This window comes from Mesocricetus auratus, unplaced genomic scaffold (assembly GCF_017639785.1).
Source record: "Mesocricetus auratus isolate SY011 unplaced genomic scaffold, BCM_Maur_2.0 Super-Scaffold_100018, whole genome shotgun sequence".
Classification (NCBI taxonomy): Eukaryota; Metazoa; Chordata; class Mammalia; order Rodentia; family Cricetidae; genus Mesocricetus; species Mesocricetus auratus.
The window spans coordinates 24,666,980-24,681,092 of NW_024429199.1; the positions used below are offsets into that span (position 1 = coordinate 24,666,980).

Below are 14,113 nucleotides of genomic sequence, written 5' to 3' on the forward strand. Positions count from 1 at the left end.
AAAAGACTCAAGCCCACAGAAGGAGTGTGCTGCTTTCCATTTTGGTGATAGTTGTCAAAGAGTGGAGCTGGTATTTGAATGTCTGCAATCAAGATGCAGAACCATGGACTTTACTCCTGAACTTGTTAAGTCTAACTGAGCCTTTAGGGACCCATTTTAAAATCACAGCTAGGCACCCATTAAATAAAATCACAGCTAGGCACCCATTAAATTCCTCAATACATCATCCCAGTGTCTGTGCCATTAAAACAATGACACAGCTCTTTTCACCTTCATCCTCCAATTTCCTTATTTATTTCTAGCAGTAACTGTCTGTGTCATCAACTAAGATTCTACGTGGAGATAATACCTTTTTATTTATTGAGGAATAAATGATGAAGGGATAATTCTTCAATCATTCTTCTCTCCCTCCTTCCTTCTTGCTCTTTCCTTCCCCTTCCTCTCTCTGTTTCCTTCCATATTTCTTTTCTATCCTTTCTTTTCTATAAGAGTATTGCTTTACTTTATCTACACAATAAGTTAAAATATGCACAGTATTTTAAGAGGAAAAGAATGAAATCTTGGTTTCCTGTTTCCAAATGAAGCCTTTGAGACTCATTAGGGTTTCCAAGGTTGAAGAAAGTAAGTTATGAGACTATTATCAAGATTTTCAGGTATCTACTTTGCAGTTTAAAGCACATCTTCAATTTTTTAAAAATAACTTGTTTTAGACTATGAAGCTGAGTGGTGGTGCAGCCTTCAGTCCTAAGCATTGTGGAAGCAGAGGCAGGCGAGAGTACATGCACATAACTGCAGAGGACCGAGGTGGGGATTCTCCTGGGGCTGGACTAAAGGGCATTTGTGAGCCACCCCAGGTGGGTTCTGGGAATTAAACTCCAGTCCTCTGGTAGAGCAGTAAATATTTTTAACATCTGAACTCAAAAAGCAAAATGTTATAACCTACGTTGTCTCTCTACACATCCATTGAAACCACAGGAAAAAAATAAATCTTTAATAAGGAACTCACAAGTTTTCAAACACAAGTGTTCTATTTCTCAGGGCTAATATTAAGACAGCAAACCACTAATGAAATCATTGGGCAAAACTGAGAGTAGCATGAATGTTGATATTCTGACGTCAACCTGCTAGAAACAGGAAGAACACACTTCTGCAATTGCACTGAGAACTGAGACAACTCAATGGTCACAGATGGGTGGATTTTACAAGTCTGGGTGCTAGGGACCATCCACAAATTGGCCATGGCACAGTGGTGGCTAGCTGGAAAGATGTTAACCGTTTCCAGCAGCCAACCCTCCATAGATCTCTCTCAAAGACTTTCTGTGATTCCCGGTTTCATCATTGAATGGGACATGGCAACACCAATCCCACAGTGGGAGTTCTTATCTGTTTGTCCCACTGTGCTCTACTGTGACTCATGAGTGACAGAAGGGGAAAGTAGAGAGATCAACAAGACTAAAGAATGTTAGGATGGCTTCGGTCTGAATCTTAGCTATTTGTGCTGTGTGGAATTCTGGTGACTTTCCTGGCCCAGCACCCATTCTCCATTTTCTGTAAACAGCGTCTTCCTCTTCCCTAAGGGATCTACCTTGTAGTATTTGTGTTATGCCAGCAACCAAGATGTCTGTCTTCCACTGAAACAGGAAGGCATGTAATCCAAGCTAGGACAGGAAGATTCAGTTTCACAGATTGGAATTGTGAGTCACTTTAATGGAAAGCAGCTGCAGCCTGTGATGTTTGAGGTGGTTTTTCTGAAGAAACTAATCCATTCATTCCCCAAAACTACACAAGGAGAAATTCTGTTTCTTATTCTTTTTTTAAACTTTAATTTTAAATAGCTTGCTTCACATGTCAATCCCAGTTCCCTCTCTCTCCCCTCCTCCTGTACTCCCCCAAAATCCCCCCCAGCCTCCCACCTTATCCCCACTTCCTTCCACATAGGGGATATCCAGAGTCTGTCATTTCACTCAGGGCAGGGTCCAGGCACTCCGCTAAGAGTCCAGGCTGAGAGAGCATCCCTCTTTGTGCTATGGACACATGAAGTCCATTTGTATGCCAGGGATAAACACTGATTCACTGCTCAGGGCCCCATAGGTTGCCTAGGCCTCCTCACTGACTCTCACATTCAGGGGGTCTGGATCAGTCCCATGCTGGCCTCCCAGCTGTTGGTCTGGAGTCCAAGAGCTCTCCCTTGTTCATATCAGCTATCTCTGCTGGTTTTGCCAGCCCATTCTTTGGCAATTTGCTCATTGCTCCTCTCTCTCTGTCACTGGGTTCCTTGGGTTCTGTTCAGTGTTTAGCTCTGGGTGTTTGCCTCTGCTTCCATCAGTCACTGGATGAAGGTTCTAGGATGTCATATAAGGTAGACATCAAGTTCATTATCAGGAATGGGCATTTAAGGTAGTCTCTCCACTATTGCTTAGCTTGCCAGTTGGTGTCATCCTTATAGGTAGATCGCTAGAAGTCTCACTGGTGCCAGGTCTCTCTTCAAACCTATGACTCCCTCTTTTATGGTATTTCTCATACTGTTCTCCCCTATTCTACCCATTTTTTTTCTTGTATTGACCCAGCTGTGCTTCTTTAGCTATGTGCACTAGCTCCTACCTCTCTGAGACACTTAGTTTATGTTATCCAGAATCTTCTCTTGTTTGTAAGAACTAATATGCAAAACCAGGGACTCCTAAATATTTTTGACTCACAGCTAACCCCATTTTGCCTAAGAACTTTTTACATGACCTGAGTATAAAAGTCTACAAAATGGGAGGATAGGGGACAATCCAGTCAGTAAAGTATTTGACATGCAAGCAGAGGATGGGACTTTGGTCTCCAGGATGGTGATCATAAGATGATGGTGGCATATTTATAATCCCAGCTCTTGAGAGGCAAGAGACAGGCAGATCTTTGAGACTTGCTGACAAGCTGGCCTAGCCTGATCAGCAAGTCCCCATTCAATGACAGACTCTGCTTCAAAAAACAAAGTGAATCCAGGTTTGGTGGCATACGCCTTTGATCTCAAGGAGGCAGAGGCAGGTAGATCTCTGTGAGTTCCAGGTTAGCCACAGCTACACAGTGAGAACCTGTCATAAAACCCGACCAACCAACCAACAAGTGAATAACACCAAAAATCCAAGGTGGATAACACCAGAAGATTAGCAGTGGAGGCGGACCTATGGAGTTCACACACATAGATACATATATACCCACATACATATGTATGCAAAACATTTATGGATGATAAATCATAATTTTTATGGGCTGGCAAGGTGGCTCAATGGATAAGGATGCTTTTGGCCACTCTCTCTTGAGAAACTTGCACCCATGTTTTGGATGTGTGCCTTCTTAACTACCTCTCCTCCCTCCCTCCCTCGCTTCCTCCCTCCCTCCCTCCCTCCCTCCCTCTCTCTCTCTCTCTCTCTCTCTCTCTCTCTCTCTCTCTGTCTTTCTCTCTCTCTCTCCTCATATTTGTGCTTAAAATCTTGTTCTTAATAAATCCAAGTTGACTTTAAAATTTTGTTTTAAAACAATTCTCTGGCAAATGTAAAAATTTGCCATTTTTAAAGACAAAAATCAAATTTGCATACTAAGATGAATGTGCTTATCTATTTGCAAATAAAGACTTAAATCTTGAGTGACTATTTGAAACTGAGGGTCTTGGAATGTCTAACACTTTTTCAAGTTGATTGACATTTTGATTATTTTATGATCAATACTGAGAATGCTGTGTTGCATATCTATATAACAAAAATATTATTTAGGACCAGTTGAGAAACTGTTGGCAATTCTGCCCTAATCCCAAGTCAAAATTCACTTCATGAAATTTTATAAAACTCAAGCCAGCTACTGAAACAGTAATTTTAAAAATCAAACATTCTAACACACTATAATCCAAAGATATAGTAATTTGATACTTACATGCTGAGAAATGACTGTAGGAAAATACCGAAAGCCTTGGTTTCTCATAATTAAGCCATTGTGTTTCTGTAAGAATACTCTATGTAAATAGCAATATCATTGCAATTCATAACATAAAATAGTCTCAAATGTGAGCCAAGTTGTCTCAGGCAGTGTCTGTTGATGCTATGTGGGGTAATGGCAAGCATGGTGTATGTTCAGAACCAAGGCTACAGCGATGATGTACAACACAGGCAAGCACTGCCACAATGTTTGGTTTATAAATGAATTCTTGGTTGTTGTGTGTTCACAGCCATTTTACTGTTGCCAAAATTTTCTTGACCCACTCATTCCATTACACGATCTCATGCAGTGTCATGGCCCACAGCTGACGAAACTGGGATGTAAACAAACTAAGTGGATCATATTTCTGCTAGACATGAACTCCACAGGTGCAAGGTGTCTGCTTCAATCTATTATGACTCTGTAATATTTCACTTTTAAAGTTTTCTATTACTGTTATCATTATTAATATTATTACTGTTGAGACAGGGTTTCACTATGTAGCTCCGACTGGCCTGCAACTCACTACGTACAGCAGGCTGGTTTGGATCTCATAGCAATCCATGTGCCTCTGCCTCCTGAGTGTTGCTATTTTTTTTTAACTTGTGTGTAGTGTGCTTTTCTGTGGGCATAAGGCTGTTATTAAATGTCTTATCGGTTTGCTTTCCATATTATTTTTTGAGACAGGGCCTCTCACTGAACTCAGAGCTCATGATCGACTAGATTGACTGGCCATTGAGATGGGATCCACCCATCTCTGATCCTCCGACCCAGCACTAGGGTTCCACACGTGTGCCACCGAATCTAGTTTCCAACCGGTTCTCATGCGTGTGTAGCATGTGCCTTACTGAGGGAACCATCTTCCCCACCCAAAGTCTACTATTTCCAATTTAAGATAAAAATAATGATGGAGCATTTAGTTAATCTTCCTGAAGTTAAACCATATGTAAAAATTTGAAAGCAACACCTGTTTCTCAGACTTTCAACAATTAAAACACAACATGCCCCCAAATGCCCAGTGCATCCTCCTCTGGAGTAGTTAACACATATCTACTGAGCATCCTACAAGTCTATTAGTGTGAAAACATCTTAGTCTAAGGCAAGTTCACACATGAGACATACTGACATCCTGTAATATAGCTACTTTTATGAATTTTTGACCACACAGGAATACTTGCTAGATGTTTATATTTAGACCAGAAAACTCACCTGATAGTTTGGATAGTTTAATGGAACACCAATCAAGTTGACATTTGGTTTTAATGAAACAGCTTTGATTTGGCTAAGAACAAATCATAGGACTGTCTCAGCAATATTTTCACTCTCTAAAGGGGACAGTTTCAAATAGTTCCAGAAACTCATCGCATTTCATTCGAGGTAACAAAGTGATCTAGGGTGAGGTACATTTAGATGAGAATCAATCACTTGGGTAGCCAATGAAGTCTCACTTTACATGTGTTTTAGCAGCAATGCCTGCTTAAGCGCATTACAGGCCCACTTGTAATTGCTCCTGAGACTCCATGGAGTATGGGTATACAGAAAACTAAAACTAACTATAAAGTGTCCTGGGCCATTTGCTTTAATTGGTGTGGATTGCAAACAGAGGTTTGTAATCTTTAGTTCTGTTTTAGGAGGCTTTGGGCATAAAAAAGTCTTTAGTTCAAGTCTTTTCTACTTTGAAAAAGTACAGTGGTTTTTGTTTTGTTTTGTTTTTGTTATCCAGTGTGGACAAAGCTCACAGGTGACCTGTTTCCCCCAGAACCACAACCATAATCTCCCCCTTTGTCTTTTTTTCTGAAACAGAGTCTCTCTGTGTAGTCCGGGCTGTCCTGGAACTCTCTCTGTAGACCAGGCTGGCCTCAAACTCAGAGATCTGCCTTCCTCTGCCTCCTCAGTGCTGGGATTAAAGACATGTGTCATCATTGCATGGCTCCAGAACCTTCTGACAGCTAGCATCCTGGAAGTCCTGGAGCCTGCTCTGCCAAGGCAGTCCAGTTTTGCTGGCAGAACGAATGGAGAAAGGCTTTATGAAAGGCAATGTTGATGTTGTCACCTCTCACTCCCCTACAAGGAAAGCAAACCCTGCTTTTACTCAGACCCCCAAATCCTTAGGTGGGGAGCTCCTTGCAGAAGATCCAGGGAATGAATCCCATAGGTCTCAACCAGCTTCGGCAACTCGTTCATTCCCATCACAAGTCCAAGACTCTGGGGAAGACACCTAGGAAAGATGCTGGTCTTGCTTAATTAAAAACATAGACACATCAGAGCGGTCCACTGGTCCCCCAACCTTTCCCCTTACCTTGAAAGTAAGAATAACTTAAGGTGACCATGTTGATCTCACTATGAGGTAAAAAGATGACTGTTTAAAAAGAAAATGCAGGCTGGAGAGATGACTCTTGCTGTCAACCCTGAGGACCTACCAAGTCCAATCCCTGGGACCCACATGGTAGAAAGAACTGACTCCTCCAAGTTGTCCGCTGACCTTACACATGTGCCATGACATACCCCTCCCCCACACATATAATAAACAGATGTAATCATAATGTTTAAAAAGAATATAAATCTCTTGGTATCATTGAACTGTGCCCATACAACCTGAACCCTCCAGTTTCAGACCAGTCATTGGCTGAGATAATCAAATGTCTTTATTACCTTGCAGCTGGAGGCCTTCCCTAGATCCCTTAATATTTGAAATGCTGCATGTCATCAAATAACAAGACAATTATTTCACAATAAGGTTTCAGGAAACAAGAAATTTCTATAACACCTTTTCATTGTTTTACCAGTAGTGGTTCTCAACCTGTTGGTCCCAACCCCTTTTGGGGGGGTTGAATAACCTTTGGTGCCTCCTAAAACAATCAGAAAACACAGGCATTTACATTACAGTTCATAACAGTAGCAAAAGTACAGTTATGAAGTAGCAATGAAAATAATTTTGTGGTGATGGTGGGGTCAGCACAACATGAGGAACTGTACTAAAGGGTCACAGCATCAGGAAGGTTGAAAACCACTGTACTAGCAGATACAGGATACTGCAGTATTTGCTAAAACTGCAGATCATGTCTGCCTGGGGCATCCTACCATAGCAAGCTTGGCTGGCATGGGTTGTTCTATAGAAGGTACTTGTGAATGGGCCAGTGGTGCAAACACTCATCAGTCTCTGAAGAGAAAACTCTAGAATAAAGATGAAGGAAGTCGGTTCCTGCTAGCCAAGGTTGGATGTCAGATCCTTGGACGTTTTCATGGATTTAGGGACATTTGTTTGCACAGGAAGAGACATAACTCTGAAAAACAGGGGACACTAAAAATGTAGAAAAGATATTTTGCTACTACTGAGAGGATTGTAGTTTCCTATACAAAACACAAAATAGAAACAAAATTCCGGGCAAAGCTACCTATTCTCTTATTGTGTGATATATGCTTCATTCTATTCTCACTGTTCTTTTCCATTTAAAAGGCGTTGCTGGTTTTATTCTACTGAAACGATTTTACAACTCACGGATGGGTTACCACAAGCTGTTTAAAAAGCATTTAATAGTTACGGTGGGTTTTGTTGCCGGCTACAGTTCCTCTGAGTCGAGCTGATTTCACTAACGTATCTTGCTTAGCAGGAATTGCAAGGCAGGGCAGAGTGGAGTCTTGTTGCCCTCAGTCCTCTATCCACTCGGTCCCTGCTCTCACTCCGTAGCACCAGATCTGTGTGCCTGGGCTGGCCCTCCTCATGGGCTTGAGGCTGTCTGCTGATCACTTTTCATTTAGTCTATCAGATCTACCCTCTGGCCTCTCCTTTGCCTGCGAACATAGAGAAGGACAGGAAGCTGGGGTACTTAATCACCTGACCTCTGCCCTGGGACCTCCCATTATGTTGAGCACTTTCCTCATTGAAGGCCACTGCTTCTCTAAAAGTGATCATCTCTGTGTGACTCTGTCTTGGGCTCTGGTCCCTCTGCCCCTTGGACAAGCTTGATGACAGTTCTCCTGCTCCTCATCCTATGGTCCAGCATTATCCTGACTCCTTCGTCCCTGTGCCTCTGTGTTCTCATAATAGTTTCTTTTATTAAAGTATTCTTGGTTGTCTAATTTTGAGTGTGGCAATAGTATCTTGGTGAGGCCCTGACTAATACCAACTTCCTAAAACAGCAGGGCAGCATCACTGGGGGATAGAGAGGTCAGTTTCTTTATTAGAAACCAGTGAAGCTGTCTGTATTTCCCATGGGCACAGAGGGGCCAGGCCTGGCCATTTGTGACCTGACCAATAGAGAGAGGAAAGAGACAGCCTTGGTTGGACTCCAGTGCCCATCCGAGGAAAAGACACAAATCCTTCACAATTGCCATAATGCTCAACCCTAAAGAGCCAAAAATAGAAAGGGAACTTGGCTATGTAACTTCGAGACTATGATGCTATGATTCGAGATTTAGCCTGACGTCATGGCAACAAGTAAATAAAGGCAGCTTCTTTGGGGCAAATTAAATTAATTGCACAAACACTAGGATGACTCATTCAAATACCAGAAGGAATTTTGATCTTAAAATAACCCTTTTTTTTTCACATCAACTTTTCTTTTCTCAGAGTAGGGTCAGAATAAAATTACAAAGGTCACATAAGACTTACTGTGTGTCATCTTGAGGGAATTTAAAGTTTAAATGTTATTTCGTATACCTGTTGGTAAAAACTAATTTTACCCTTGAGTCAAATTTCATTTGATCATGAAATAAGCCATTGGTCCCAAAAGCTGATGCCAAATCAGCAAACAGTGGGGCTAGGGGCAGTCTCTTCTCAGTCTATGCCGGTGACTCTAGGGAATGGCTAGATTATAACTGAGGCTCAGGAGGCCACCTCCACCTACCTGTCCTTTTTCTTCCCTCTGAACCCAGGGGCCAGAAACAAGAGGGCAGCAAAGAAGACCTGTGTCAACAGTAAGTGACCTTGTAAAGTGAAAACAAAGACAGGGTTTTGTCTCACACCAGTAGAGAAGGCTCTAGGAAGTCCTGGTGTCAGCTGGCTTTGTTGGCAGCCCTGAGAAGGCTGGCACTTTGAATATCTCACTATTTTATTCTCTTCTCCTTCCCCTCAGGGTCTATTCAGCTCCTTCCCTCCTTTCCGGATGCCAGCACTTCTCTCTATTTGCTGGTGTCAAGTGTATACTCAGCACACCGTCATCTTTCCCGATGTTTCCTTGGTCACTGTCATGAGAAGTGAGGGTCTGGGATGATTAAAACTCCTGGGTCAAACAGCATGGTGGCAGCCCCTCTTTCAGGCTCTGGAGGTTCTGTAGATGATGCAGCACGATTTTAAACAGCTCCTTCTAGGTGCTCATGAAACCCAGATGGCCCTCTCTTCAGGCACAGGCCCAGAGCAGGCTGGCCAGGGTCCCTTCCCAGTCCTCCACCGGCTTCTTACAGCTGCTGCCCTCTGTCCCTGCTGCTGTCACTCCATCCCTAGTTCTCCACTTCTTACTCATCATCTCCCATGATCCTTTCCACCTTCCCCTTTCAAGTGCTTTTGCCAGGATGAGTTGAGTGATAATAAATCAATGAGAATAACTGAGTCCTGTGGTAGGTCTTGGTCTGGTAGGCAGTAAGAACTCTCCTGGAAACCATTCCCAAACCAGGAGAAACAGTGGCCCTGAGTCATATCAGTAAAACCAAACAAATGTACTTATCACTGGGCATCCGGATTTCCAAAATGCATATAGCCCTTGCCGGCTGCAGCTCTGATGGAAGAAATTTCTGCATGGATGCTGTAGGGATTTGAACAAACTGCTGTGAAGTTACACTACTGTTTAAGATGTTAATGAGTTCATGAGCACATTGCTAAAGTGCTGCAAGATCAATCTCTCCTTTCACCTCTCCTTTTTCTTCCTCAGAGCTTCCCTCAGAAACCTTGAAACAACATAAGCACCTGTCTCAGAGCACTAAGATTGATTTTCTTTGCTTGTGGAGAACGGGAGACATCGAGATTGTTTTCAACGGCCAGCTTGATTCCATTAAGAAACACCAATGAGTCACATCGTTGGGTGTGTCTATGAAGCTGATTCTAGAATGGTTTGATGAGAACAGAAGACCCGCCCTGAACAAGGCGGCACCGTCCCATGGGCTCAGGTCCAGACCCAGTGAAAACTGGAAAAAGGAGAAAGCCATCCTAAGGACTTGACCTCATTTTTCTCTGCTATCACATCTGAGTAAAGGGCCTTCCTCACCATGATGGAATGTACGTACCTTAAACACATGAACGTAAGCAAATCCCTTCTTCCTTAGCCGCTTCCGGCCAGGCATTCTGTCATAGCCATGAAAGTCACCCTTTCAAAGACTTCTTCAGTTCCCACCTGACCCAACTATTGCTTATTCTCTTATTAACCACTAAAGAAACACACCCTGTTCTCCCTCCTTTCTTTTGCCTTTTTTTCCAGCAGGTTCTTATGTAGCCCAGTCTGGCATCGAACTTGCTCTGTGCAAAGATGACTTGGCACTCCTGAGCCACCTGGAATTACAGTGCTGGAATTACAGCAGGGGCTACGAGACTCAGCTGACTCACTGATACCACTCATTTCAAATTACGCATTTTGTCAAATAGCTAACAAATGATCAGAAGTCATTGGGACTCCAAGAGTGCTAAGAAAGGAGATATCATGGGAAACGTAGGCCTGGCTGGTTCCTCATCTATGGTTAGAGAAAGGAGTTCAGCTCTGGAAAAGGAAAAACCACTGAATCCCTTTATAAGAAAAAAACAAAACAGCAACAGTAGTATTTCCAAAATCAATCTTAATTTCTTTGCTACTGAGTTCTCACTTTTGTTGGCGCTTCCGGTTCCTGTTATCTCGTTGTCTTAGGTCCCATGTGTGTTCTCTTTCCACGGTAAGGACATTTTTTCAAGGCAAGTAACTTTTAACTCTTCCTGAAAGGCAGAGTCTTTGTGATTGCTGGGAGCAAAAGAACTACAGGTGGGAAAAGACTTCACAAGTTCCCATCGCCCCTCTCCACGTAGAAAATCGCTTCTGTAAGTCTCTGTGATCCTTGTCTGAAATCTTTGATCTTACACGTTTTACCTGTACTCGCTTCCCTTTCTCCCTGGCACAACCCCACAGAAGGAGACCCCAACCGCTGTGCAGACTATGCTGAGGAAACGAGCCTGCTGAACCTGCAGAGAAAGTGCACTCCTGTCTGAACTCCAACACTTGCACACTCGCAGTGAACACCCCCCCCCGCCCCGCCCCCAGCAGCACCTTATCAGGGCGCTGCAAACACGCTCAGCTCCTCTAGAAAGTTCACTCTCTGCAGTGCCTTGTTGCATTGTCAGTACCTTGTAAGGCGCCACACCCACACCCACACACCCGCTCCCACTCCCACTCTCTCAGCACGGAGTCACGACTTACCCTGCAGAGAAAAAGCTGCAGGCAGCAGCCGAGGAGGCCCTTACCTTCCTACCCACCGACGGCGTGTTTGCACCTGCGCTCTCCCCCCGCCCACACCCCCTCCCTGTTCATCATGAACAGCCAGCTGCCCAGCTGTCAGAGGACGACCACGGGTGCACAGAGGCTACTCCCACCTCCCCTACCCCTCCCCTTTCTCCCATCTTCCTTCCTTCCACTCCATCAGAACTTGCCTTGCCCTGGCTTAGAACATTGTCCAAGCCCTCCTGCAACCTGGCTGGACTCCCTTCTGTCTTGCCATCTCTTACCAGAGGAAGTACCTCCAAGGGCCATCTCCTCATATCTCAACCAGTCTATCAAATGAAGCTAGTCACTAGGACAAGAGGAAGCTCTGTAGGCTGCTAAGGCTTCTGGGAAAATGGCCCCAGAAGTGAGGATATTGGGCTGTTTGGCCAGAGGCTTGAAAATCTCCATATGGATTAGTTAATCTAGTTCACTGCTACTGTTCCCAGGGTTACAGGATGGAAAATTCTCAATCAGGTTTTGCAAGCAGACTGTTTAGGATGGTGCAGGCCTGTAATCTCGGCAACTCTGGAGGACTAGGTAGGAGGATTGAGAGTTCAAAGCCACCCTGGGCAATTTAGTGAGATGCAGCCACTCAGTAAGAATAAAGGATAGAAATATAGAATGTAGGATACATATAGAAACATGGAAAAGAAATAAAGTAGGAAGGGGGTAGAGATACAGTTGAATGGTAACACACTTGCCCAGCACATATGAGGTCCTAGATTTGATCTCTACCGTGAGTCAGTCACTCGATCTAACGGGACAAATACATCTCATTTAAAAAAAAAAGATGTTTGTTGTAAGCGGCTTTACGCGGTCAGACACTGGAGTCTGGGATGGGGCGGTGTGCGGTGGTAAATTAATCAGTGGAGGAGGAAGACGCTGGTGCTGCTGGCCTAGCACCGACTGTACCAAGTACCAGTGAGTTGTGTGCTTTGTAACAGCCAACTCTGGGCTGTGAGAGTGTCACTCTGACTAAAACACACTAGTAAGGAAGAGGCAAACCTCGATGGAGACCTTTAGCAGAAAGTCCTTGGAAATGTTCCTGTCTGGCTCCTTGATGGAGTGGAAGCAGAGTACTTGCTGCTTGTGCTGCAGATACCGTGGAGGGTCTCTTGGTTTCTGTCTTCTCAAAGGAACAAATCCCGTCAAGGAGCAGAGGTTTATTTAGCAAAGCAGCAGAAGTCTATTTATCGAAGAAGCCAAAGTTTAATAAAGCTAAGCTCAGCAAGCACTCCAGAGAGAGACTGGAGTGGGCTGCCTCGAGGCGGGAGCTGCACGCTAGGTTCTGCACGGTGGGATTGAAAGTAGTTTTAATGAAACTTTTGAGGTGAGTGGCTTAGTCAGGGGTAAGGTGAGGTATTTTCTGTTCCAAAGCACTGTAGCCTGGATCGCTCTATTGGGGTATTTTCTTCCATGACCTGGACAAAAGGGAGGTGTTGTCAAAACCACAAGGCAAATGATATTATGGTGACATCAGGTCATTTGAATATTCATATCCTTAATTAGAGAACATGTGGGGAGAATGCCCCGGTGCCTTAGTTTCTAACTTCAGCTTCAAGAGTGTATACTCCAAGGAGCATGTGTCTGCAGAAACAGGGAACAAGATGCCGACACATCTGTTCTTGGTTACTCTGTCCAACACCTTGCTTGCAGTGGTCTGGGGTGGTCTCCTTCCTGGAAGAGGCTGAGGCTTATTTAGAAGCTGTCCTTATTTATATTTTTGTCTATTGCAATTAGATGCATTGGGTACGAGATTATGTCGGAGGACAACAGTGCTTTGCACAATGTTCTTCAGTGGAGGTGTCACAGGAACCAGTCAAAACATACCAAGACTGGCTTTGTCGTTTTTCTCCGAGCTCTAGCCTTCCTCTTTTTTTTTTTTTTTTTTTTTTTTTTTTTTTGGTTTTTCGAGATAGGGTCTCTCTGTTCCAGGCTGTCCTGGAACTCGCTCTGCAGACCAGGCTGGCCTCCCGAACTCACAGAGATCCACCTGCCTCTGCCTCCCGAGTGCTGGGATTAAAGGCGTGTGCCACTATGGCATCGCATCGCCAGCTGCAAAGCCCTTTTGTTTCTCATGCCTACGGTTCCTGATCTCATCATTTTACCTCTGTCACTTGAATGTTCTTTTTAACTCACACATCTGTTTTCACCATAATGCTTGGAGGGAAAAGGACGGCTCCCATGTAAATGAACTGTCTATGTGATATTTTGTTTTCCTTGACAAAGTATTCAACCAGGAGAATTCAGTGACAAATTTTATTTGTAGGTCATGTCATCTAGGATCTACTCCTCTTCTGCACTGATGGCCCAAAGGGTGTAAAACAATTTTTCAAGATACATGAAAACTATCACTTATTATATCCTTACCGGCCGATTTGGAAAACTTGATCTGCACATGAGATATTAAGCATGTATTACTTTAAGTAAATCATATGAAATATGGAGGGAAGAATGAAGGGCTCCAGTTATTCAGCAACTTCCAGTGGATTTGCGTTTCAGTACTAGGTCTGCCCATTTTGAGTGTAGGAAAGTCACCCGCTGGGGACTAATTTACATTGATAACATGCTGTAACTTAATGGGCCCACTGTAAAGGCTGAGACTCTGAATGGGATCAATAGTGCATATTCTTTACTAAAGCTTTTTAATGCATTTAACCACATTTGGGTATTAGTCTTAATAAGCTTTGCAAGCTTTGACTATTATTGCTCCTCAGAGTGCTAAT

General features: G+C 43.7%; 1 long non-coding RNA gene across 1 annotated transcript; it reads right to left on the reverse strand.

Moving 5' to 3' along the window:
- Positions 1–6,578: 6,578 nt before the first annotated feature.
- LOC121132907 lies at positions 6,579–10,051 on the reverse strand. Its single transcript, XR_005869611.1, has 2 exons — positions 8,799–10,051; positions 6,579–7,743 (listed from the first exon to the last, which is right to left on the reverse strand). It is a non-coding gene; the product is annotated as an uncharacterized LOC121132907 (long non-coding RNA).
- Positions 10,052–14,113: the final 4,062 nt, after the last annotated feature.